This window comes from Solanum tuberosum, unplaced genomic scaffold, assembly GCF_000226075.1.
Source record: "Solanum tuberosum cultivar DM 1-3 516 R44 unplaced genomic scaffold, SolTub_3.0 scf00078, whole genome shotgun sequence".
Classification (NCBI taxonomy): domain Eukaryota; kingdom Viridiplantae; phylum Streptophyta; class Magnoliopsida; order Solanales; family Solanaceae; genus Solanum; species Solanum tuberosum.
In genome coordinates this window covers 1,922,210-1,933,368 of record NW_006239005.1, presented here as the reverse complement: position 1 = coordinate 1,933,368, position 11,159 = coordinate 1,922,210, and positions in this window count along the sequence as shown.

Here is an 11,159-nt window from a genome sequence, read left to right as displayed (position 1 = left end):
AAGAATTTGTGGGCGAACTACCTTTAACGTTTGTGTAATATTATTTTGGATGGATTTGGAGTAAAGGGATGACAATGTTAAAATATGGTAGTTATAATTAACCCATAAATGGGCGACCTGTCCATTTTGGTGTGTGTTTTTAGAGAGTATCTCTTTTGGTGTTTAGGGTTCAAAAAGTGTTTGTTTTGATGTCGAATTCGACATCTCATGCAGAATTCCAAAATTTTGAAAATTTGGTGCAAAAATTTAAAAAATTGAGCATGCACTGAATTTGGCTTATTTTGAAATTGACTTGGGTAACATTAGCCGCCATGGCGGTATCGTCATAGCATCTGCCCAGCCGCTATAGTGGGATGATGAAAAATCAGACTCTAATTAATGCAACTTTCTTTATTTTTCTCCCACTTTCAAAAGGATAAAATAGATGAGGGTTGCTCCAAGAACCCTCCAATGACACCTAGGGCAAGGAAGCAATGGAGGGGGAAAGATTACAACACTAGGGAGGTGAAAACCAAGGAATTCTGGTGCTCATTCATCACAACTATCTCTCATGAGTCGGAAGCTTATAGTTAAGGTTCATCAGCTGATGCTTGGAGCCAAGGTATGTTAGGATAATTTAACCGAATAGTTTAAACTTGTTTCCAATTGCATGATATTTTGTAGATTGATGGAAGGTCTCATGCCTAGGTCTTCGAGTATGGTGTCTGGATTGTTAAATGTTGTTGTTTATTGTTGTTAAGACGGAGGAAAAGATATGACTAAGGGTGGTTCTCTAGTTCTTGATTGGTAACCTTGAGTTTTCTTATTGATCTGGTTTGATGATAATTGTAAGGTTAAGCGTTATGAAATTTCTGTGTTATAGCCATTTCTGGGACTTGTGTTAATCAAGGGGAACTGAAAAAATGTCAAGAGAATTCATTCATAAGACTATGGAGGTATTTCACGGGGAATGAGTGTGTGCTCGTAATGGGATTTGGTTTTGGGCTATTTATATGTGGGTGATCATTGAATGTTTTCCAATTTATGTATGTATGCATGTCTACTACTTTACAGTATCACTTGTGTAATGCATGTTGGGGAAAACATATATATGGAACATATGAAATGACATCATGTTGGTAATCTCATCCAATGAACCTGTTTATTTTATTTATGGTTTCAAGTGTTATTATTCATTGTGATTGTGGTGGTGCATGCTTGTATGTGATTGTTGGTTGACTCGAGTACTACATCGATACATGAATACTAATGTTTAGATCAGATACCATGCCTATTATGAATGTTAATTTTGATCTGCTCTGGTACCACGCCGGTACATTAATAGTTTGTGTGTGGGTTCCTTGAGAGGACTGGGAATGTGAATCAATGGTTCCATAAGTGAACCAGATTTACCTTTTTATAATGTAATATATGTATGTTAGATCCTTGAGTAGTCTGGATTACTTGAAAGGTGAGTTGAACTCAGGTAGGACTTGTATGAGATCATGTGAGACATGTTTCATATATAAGTTAACTTAGGATAAGGATTGAGAGTCCAAACCAATATTTTAAAAGGCAGGGGCGTGAGGTGATACGTTTTATACCGTACATGGCGAGGCATAAGCCCCGAGACACGAAGCGTAAGTCCCATGGATCTACGGGGCATAGTCTCATGTATATTCAATTTTATAGTTTTATTACTAATAAAAAAGAAAAAGTAAACCTTTCAATGATTTTACAAATATTTTTTTTAATAAATAAACCTATAATATATAGAAATTATATTATGATTTTATTTGAGATAAGTATTAATAATCAATAATGAAGAAAAAAATATTATAATTACTATTTGAGAAATATCATTACACCAATAATAAAAAATATGATTTAAAGTAAAAAATGTTCAAAATAAATAAATTTAAAACGCCCGGACCTACGTTTTTACGCCTAGGACTTATGTTTTTATGTTGGAAGCTTACACCTCAAATTTAAGAACTTACGCCTTATGGATCTACGTCTTTAACTTACGCCCCAAAGCATTTTTAGTATGCGCCACTCCGAGACTCGCCCCAAAAATATTTTTTAAAGCTCTGGTCCAGACTATGTATTACTTGTGATTATAATTGTGCGTTATCTGTTTTGTTAATTTGTGGTTACTAGATCAAGCAGATGACCATGGTATGATGCATGATTTTAGTGTTGAGACTGCTATGGTTGTTGAGTACTTAGAACATATCTGATATTGGAGATTTGAGTCAAGAAGGGTGAGTTAATATAAGGTGCTAATTTAACGTATTGATCTGTTAGGGCCAGGGTGTAGGCATGCGAACTTGATGAAGAGTAGTAGGTTGGGTAATAATACTAGTGGTGGTCTTGTTTCAAGAAATCTTATAGTGATAGAAGGGTTAGATTATGATCTGATTATGATGGTATACATGTAGGCTTGGTAAGCCTTATGATGGCATAACATGTAGGCTTGGGAAGCATTAAAATGGTAAAAGGGTCCAATATTTAAAGATAGAGTTGGCAACAAAAGCGAAGGTAAGAAGTTGGGATCAAAATGTACTAGTTTATGGGCATTATGTTGGGGATAATAATAACATGTGGATAGCGACTTGGGGTGGTGTAACTTTCGCATTGCATGTTTTCTTCTGAATGTATACTTTATATTATGTGGCAGATTTAATTCGACTGATAATGCCTACTTGTACGTGTGTTTGTACTGATACTACTCTTTCTATGCCATTTGGCATAGGCTGGTTGCATGAATTCAGTGATGTTTCGTAGGTGAATGCGATGGTGATCTCTGACAATTTCTACTCCTCTTTCCTTATGGTGGGAGCTATGTCCTATTTTCTTTGTTCATTGTAGCATTTTAGTAGCTCTTATGCCTGTTTAGACTAGTTTCTTTGGTTATGCTAGGTGCCTCTTTTCAAATAACATTGATTTTAAGTTAAGTGCTTTCAATATATGGATAGGGTATTAGATTTCAATTTGATTTTTTTTCACTTGTCTTAAGTGGTTTGGAGGTTTAGGGTTCTTCTATCTAGGTATTACAACAAGTGTAGTGCATAGCCCGATGTGTTAGGTTATGCCAACTTAGTATCAGAGTCCAGGTTACTTGTCTCCTAGTACAAGAGCAAATGTCGAATAGAGTCTTAAGGATTGGTTTGTTGACGTCCATATTTAATTTTTATGGGGCTATGAAGAATTCTAGGAATCTGTCTCACTTCTTCACTCTTTTCATGCGGTCTGTAGCTTGTTGCATGTGTTGAGTCCATTTGATATCTCTGGATTTCAATTGGTATCTCGACGAAGTAATATGGATGCTTTTGTTGTGGCTAAAGGGACCCAAGCAAGGAAAGATTGAAACCAGGAAAGTTTCAATTGGTATATGGCCTTAAGGGCTATGTGAATGCATGAATGGTCAGCTAGTGGTCAGTCATGATATGAATATTATATCAAACTTTATTAAATTTGGGATGAATGCTTAATCATTGTTATTATGTGCATTGCTACTTGAATAACTATCTATGTGTGAAATGCATTGCTTGAAACTTGTGATTTGAATTAATATTATGTGGTTGTGTCATTGGTTGGAAGAGTTTTGTTAGAATGGCAAAGGTTTATCATTGGTAAGAATGGTAAGAAAAAAAGATTGATTATGATGGTGAGGAAACTCCGATTTCGAAACAGTCAGTATGGTTGGTAACTATGAAAAGGGTTACTCTTGTATGATAGTGGGTATGTGATGATATGAGTTGTATTCTAATATTATTTGATATTTATTCAATGATAATGTGATGTAAGTACCTAATTTTGTATTGCCGGGTATGATTCTAGAGTCTAAAATGTGCCTATGGTTTGAATGACTGTGACACAAGTATCTAGAAACAGTCATGAGATTGCATTGTTAATAGTGACGTGTTTAATGAGTTGGTACATTTATGGGAGTGGGGAAACATTGCTCAATTTCAAAATTATTTGATTCTTCTTCTCCTTCTCCTATAGGCACAAATGCAGTTTCATCTACCTCTTCATTATCAGGCTCTTCTAATCCTGATCCCCATCCCCGTGTAACCATCATGAGATATTCCTCATTCTCTTTTTTCTTTGTGTGCTTCCACTTAATTTTCCATAGTGGATATTCCTTGATCATGTGATCAATCTTATCACACTTGTAGAAGGCGGCTTGGAATTTGTCATTGAACCATTTCTTATGACATATTCCTTTCTTGAAATGCCACTTGTTCTTCATCAAGATCAGACTCTTCATCATTAGATGTTTTTGTGCTAATGCTTTTCTTAGTTACTTCCTTCTTTATGAAATGAATACAATCCCCCCCCCTCCCCCACCTTCTCCCCCCAATTCATCTAGTGTCACGATGGATGTGTCCTTGACTTCTCTTATTGTTGTGACTTTCACATTTCATTTGAATTTCCAGAGAAGTCTTAGAACTTTACCAATTTGCTCCTCAGTAGTAAGAATTTCTCTTAAAGATAATAACGTACTGACCAAAGATGTGAGTTTAATGAGCATCTCTTGCAGTGACTCAATCTTCTTTATCTTGAATGTTTCATACTCAGGGAATAACATAATTACCCTGAACTTTCTTATCTGACTAGTTACTTCATAAGTGTTAACTAGTGCATACCATATTTGCTTGACAGTGTTACAATTGGAAAATCTATTGTACTCCTCGGGTCCTAAACCATAAACTAGAATGTTTATTATTTTTACAATATTTTAAGTGCTACTAAATCATCTATAGTGAAATTGCTCCTTACATTCTTAACTCTCTCCCCTTCCACAATTTTTATAGGAATTATTGGATCTTATAGTGATTCGATCCCACAACACGTAATTCTCAGCCTGAATGAAGTTTTCCATCTGAGCTTTCCACCAGAAGAACTGAAATCCATTGAAACGGGGAACCATTTTTGTTGATTGTCCTTCGTTGTGCCTAATTGGTAGTGAAGAATTGATCATGATATTATTTTAGGTGTTAGTCTTTACAATCCACTCTGATACCAATTGATATTCTACACGATTCCGAGTTAGTTAATTAACTTAACCCTTTGTCTATTTCTGAAATAGAATGCCTAACATGTTTCAAAAAAGTAGCAAAAGCAGTAAGTAAAACATAAATTATTTTTACGTGGAAATACCTGACTCACAAAATATGTAAAAGTCATGACTTGTGTAACATCCCGCAACTAGAAAGAGCTAGAATTAGAAAGAGTCATTTTTGGAAAGAATGAAAATTTGGAAATTTGACAAAATTAAGTTAAGTATGAGTTTTGGATCAACTTCAAACGACCATAACTTCTAGCTCAGGATGAGTTAAATGTTCTACAAGATAGTGTAGGAAATATCTTTGAATTATCTTTCCAACGCCGCTGAGTTTGCTCAGTTTCGAGTTCGTATGAGTGAGATATGTCCATTTGAAGTTGGGCTGTCTATATAAGGAAAGTCAAACCGGATTTTTGAAGGGCATTATGGTCTTTTCACCACACAATTAATTAATTTCGTTTTTGGTAATTAAGTTGGGGTCTAAACTGATTGGATTCAGTTTACTCTTTTGAAAACGAAGTTAGGGTTTTGAGAGAAGAGAAAGGAAGAGGAGAAAAGAGGAGAAAGAAGCAAGAAATCATCAAGTTCTTGAAGCTGAGATCATGGATTTTGTCGAGGGGTGATCCCTACGAGGTATGTGAGATAACATAGCGTTGGGTTAGTTCACCCATGCGCCAATCATGATTCAATTCAGTGAATTTATGTTGTTTTGAAAGCAAATATTATGAGCTCTTGATGAAATTCGTTTAGGTTCTTGTTGGTTCTTGTTGTTGAAGTTTCTTGAGTTTGATTCATGAAATAAGGTGTGGTTTTGAGTAGAATCTTGCGTATATTGATGGTATAGTCGATTCTAAGTGTTTGGGGGAAAGAGCCAATTAAATTAGAGGGTTTAGAATCGAAAAATGAGCAAGAAAATTCGGGGATTTTTTGGTGAGGAAGCTGGGGCGCCGCGCCTCTCAGAGTTCCCCAAATAGGGCCTCTGAAGTTTGGGCTCTAAGGCACCGCGCCAGCCAGAGCACCCCAGCCTAGGATCTGAAATTTGCCCTCTGGCTCCCCGCGCATCTAAGAGCGCCAGGGACGCCAGTTCTTCCACCTTTTCTCACTTCTTTCTGTACTAGTTCCCTAGCAACGTACCTAAGTTTTCTAGTTGATTTCTACATTATATTGTACATCTAAACATCATGATATCATCCATAAAAATGAGATCATGAGCCTTAAATCTATACTTCAATTCAAGGAAAGTTAAGAGTCAAGTCAAGAGAAGTTCATAGAGTTTTCCAAAAGTCTTTTACAAACGTTTTAACTTTGTTTTAAGACTTGAGTTTTGAGTTGAGTAAATATTGAAGTTAATTTCTTCAAAAGAGTATATGGGGACTATGTATTCCCAAAAGAGTTAAAATGTTCTCACATTTAAACAAGAAAGGAAACTGAGATTTCCAAAGAGCCTTTGAGATAGTTTTCAGTAAAGTGTAAATGCTTTCACAAGTAAGCAAGAGATGAAACTTTGATTTCCAAGATAGCCTTTGAGCTATGTTTTTGAGAAATTATCTCAAATCATAGAAAGAAGTATGTTTTTAAACACAAGAGCTAGTATCATATTTTAAGAGTAGTATTGAGCACCGATATGAGGGAGAGTTCAGACAAATCCCAGCCATCATGGGTAGAAAAGGGTCATACTTTTTAGATGATTCCTTAGTGCTTTTTAACATAGACTAGTGGATCCACTTAGTAGTTAGGTTCTATACCCTCGGCAAGGTATATGATGGTCCTGGAAACGTGAGGCAAAATGTTGTATCATCATAATAGCTCTTAAGTGATGGTTGTCGGTTAGATAAACTTCCATAGCAGTATTTTATATTTTTATATACATTTTAGAGTTGTATTGTATCTTTGTATACACACATAGTATTATTGTATTTCTAAATACACAGAATTGATATCCATGATTTTAAAGCTTTTCTTTATATTGAAATGAGTTCAGTTCAGTTCAGTCGAGTTAAGTTAAGATCAAGTTTGTTCTTTCAGTTCCTTTCAGGCTTATGTCTTGTTTAGTATTCCCCTTGCATTCTCGTTCATTTAATGTACTGATGCCATTTGGCCTGCATCATTTAATGAAGCAGATACAGGTAACTAGGATCAGTATCCAGCGCATCGTTGATTCTAGTTGAGCTCCAGAGTTTGTTGGTGAACCTCTTGCTTCCGGAGGATCCCTTTTATTGCTTTTAGATTTTAGTTCATTAGGATGTCGTGGGTCTTGTCCCGACATCCATCTCAGTTATTAGAGGTTTCATAGATAGTCAGTCACTTAGTTTATGTGTCACTATTTTTATTATTGGCTTATGTTTTGAGACTTGAGTTTCCATCTTGGCTAGTTTGAATGTTTCTTTTAAGACATTTTAAGTTATTTCATAAGTTCTTGTTGAGACTATTTCTTGTGTTTAAGTCTTCCGTTGTGTAAGTAAGTCAGGCCAAGGGTTCACTTGGGGCCAACAATGGTTCTCTAGTGCGTTTCCCACCCAGGGTGTAGGCTCGGGGTGTGACAAATTTGTTATCAAAGTCAAGAGTTTAAGAGTCATAGGGAGTCTATGAAGTCGTGTTTGCAGAGTCCTAGTTATTGCTATGAAGCACACCAAATCTATAATTAGGAGGTTGCAACACTTAGGAAATTATCTCTCTTCTTTCATACTCATTTCGTGCGTTAGAATTTGATCTTTAAAAAGTTTCTTCTAACTTGTGGTTGCGCATGTTTTTCAGATCATGCCTCCACGAAGAGCTGTAAGAGGTCGTCCGTCTAAAATTAATGTTGAACCACAGGAACAACGGGTACCTAATGCACCAGTAGTGCAACCCCAAGGAGAGGGCGCCAATGCTAAGTTCCGTAAGGCTATCCGGATGTTGAGCCAAGTTGTGACAACTCAAGCTGGGCAACAGAGAGGGAATCGTCAGGAAGTGGCTGATACTTCGAGGATCCGTGAGTTCTTAAGGATGAATCCTCCAAACTTCACTGCTTCAAGTGTTACTGAGGACCTAAAAAACTTTGTTGAAGAGCTTCAGGAGGTTTTTGAGATCATGCATGTTGCTGATACTGAGAGGGTGGAACTAGCTGCATACCAAATGAAGGGTGTCGCTAGGATATGGTTCGACCAATGGAAGAAGAACCGAGCTGAGGAAGCACCACCTGTGAGTTTGGCTAGTTTTTTAGAGGCTTTCTTGGGGCGTTTCTTCCCCCGGGAACTGAGAGAGGCTAAGGTACGAGAGTTCCTCACTCTTAAGTAGGATTCTTTGAGCGTTCACTAGTACAGTCTGAAGTTCATACAACTTTCTTGCTATTCTCTGAAGATGATTGCTGACATGAAGAGCAGGATGAGTTTATTCGTTGCTGGGTTGTCTCGCCTGTCAAGCAAGGAAGACAAGACAGCTATGCTGATAGGGGGTATGGACATAGCAAGGCTAATGATCCATGTGCAACAAGTTGAGGAGGACAAGCTGAGGGATGGATAAGCGTTTAAGAATTAGAGGGCTAAGACATCAGGGAATGAGTTTGGGCAGCAAAATAGTAATGTGAACGGGTCTTCCCTCCAACAGAAACAAAAGGGACCTTCTCCATCATCTGCTAGTGCACCTGCACCAAAGAACAAATGTGAGTACAATAGTCAAAATTTTAGAGCTAAGCCTGCCTATTCTCAAGGTAGTATGGCACAAGGGGGTAGTAAACCTTCTGCATGTGCTAAGTGTGGTAGAAACCACTCAGGTACGTGTCGTGAGGGACTCCACTAGTTGCTTCAAGTGTGGCCAGAATGGTCATTTTATGCGAGAGTGTCCAAAGAACAAGCAGGGTAATGATAATGGGGGTAATAGAGCCCAACCTTGTTCAGTTGCTCCACTAGACAGGGCTGCATCTAGAGGAACTACTTCAGGGGCAGGTGGAGGAGAAAACCGTCTTTATGCTATCACTAGTTGCCAAGAGAAAGAGGATTCTCCAGATGTTGTCATTGGTATGATCCAAGTCTTTAACTTTGATGTTTATGCTTTGCTAGATCCGGGAGCGAGTTTATCCTTTGTAACTCCGTATATTGCGATGAATTTTGATATTTTTCCTGAAAAACTTAGTGAGCCCTTCAGTGTTTCTACACCTGTTAGTGAGTCTATTCTAGCAGAGAGAGTCTATCATGATTGTACCATTTCTGTCAATCACAAGAGCACCATGGCTGAATTAGTTGAGTTAGACATGGTAGATTTTGATGTCATTCTAGGTATGGACTGACTTCATGCCTATTATGCCTCAGTTGATTGTAGAACTCGACTTGTCAACTTTCAGTTTCCAAATGAGCCAGTCTAAGAGTGGAAAAGTAGTTCAGTAGTGCCTAAGGGTTGTTTTATTTTGTACCTTAAGGCAAGAAAGTTAGTCTCCAAGGGGTGTGTCTATCACTTAGTCGAGTTAATGACTCTGGTGTTAAGATACCTCATATTCAGTTAGTTCCAGTAGTAAAAGAGTTTCCAGAAGTCTTTTCAAATGATCTTCCCGGAGTCCCTCCTGAGAGAGAAATAGACTTCGGTATAAATATTCTTCCTGATACTCGTCCTACATCTATTCCGCCATATAGAATAGTACTAGCAGAGTTAAAAGAGTTGAATGAGCAGTTGAAAGATCTCCTAGATAAGGGTTTTATTCGACGAAGTGTCTCACCTTGGGGTGCTCTGGTCTTGTTTGTGAGGAAGAAGGATGGTTCCCTTACGATGTGTATAGATTACCGTCAGTTGAACAATGTTACCATCAAGAATATGTATCCTCTTCCGAGGATTGATGATTTTTTTGATCAACTTCAGGGTGCTACCTGTTTCTCTAAGATAGACCTCAGATCTGGCTACCATCAGTTAAGAGTATGGGAATGTGATATTCCAAAGACAACTTTCAGGACCCGTTATGGTCATTATAAGTTTCTGGTCATGTCGTTTGATTTAACTAATGCGCCTGCAACATTCATGGTCCTTATGAATAGAGTATTCAAGCCTTACATAGACATGCTTGTTATTATATTTATTGATGACATACTAATCTATTCGAGGAATGAGGAAGATCATGCTAGCCATCTCAAAATAGTTCTCCAAACTCTAAAGGATAGAGAGTTGTATGCCAAGTTCTCTAAGTGTGAGTTTTGGCTTGAGTCTATGACATTCTTAGGCCACATTGTTTTCGGAGAGGGAATTAAAGTTGATACTTAGAAAATTGAGGCAGTGCAGAATTGGCCTAGACCCACATCTCCAACTAACATTAAGAGTTTCTTGGGGTTGGCTGGCTATTATAGAAGGTTCCTAGAGGGGTTCTCATCTATTTCGTCCCCTTTGACCAAGTTAACTCAAAAAACAGTGAGTTACAATGGTCTTAGGCTTGTGAGAAAAGCTTTCAGGAATTGAAAAAGAAGTTGACTACTACCCCAGTGTTGACCTTACCAAAAGGTACGCAAGGCTTTGCTGTATATTGTGATGCGTCTAGAGTTGGTTTGGGTTGTGTGTTAATGCAGAATGGAAAAGTTATAGCTTATGCCTCCAGACAATTGAAAGTTCATGAGAGGAACTACCCAACCCATGATCTAGAGTTGGCTGCCGTAGCATTTGCTTTGAAAATATGGCGCCATTATCTTTATGGTGTTCATGTGGATGTGTTCACCGATAACAAGAGTCTTCAGTATGTGTTTAGTCAGAAAAAGCTTAATCTCAGACAAAGGAGGTGGTTAGAATTACTCAAGGATTATGACATGAGTATTCTTTATCACCCAGGTAAGGCTAATATTGTTGCTAATGCCTTGAGTATGTTGTCTATGGGTAGTACCGCTCATTTTGAGGAAGATAATAAAGAGCTAGCAAGATATGTTCATAGATTTACACAATTGGGAGTTCGACTAATGGATTCCACAGAAGGAAGAGTAGTGGTGATGAATGAGGCTGAATTATCTTTAGTGTCAGCAGTGAAGAAAAGTAGGACCAAGACCCTATTTTGATCGAATTGAAGGCAAATGTTCATAAGCAAAAAATATTGGCTTTTGAACAAATGGGAGAGGTGTATTGAGGTATCAAGGTAGGTTGTGTGTACCAAGGGTGGATGAAC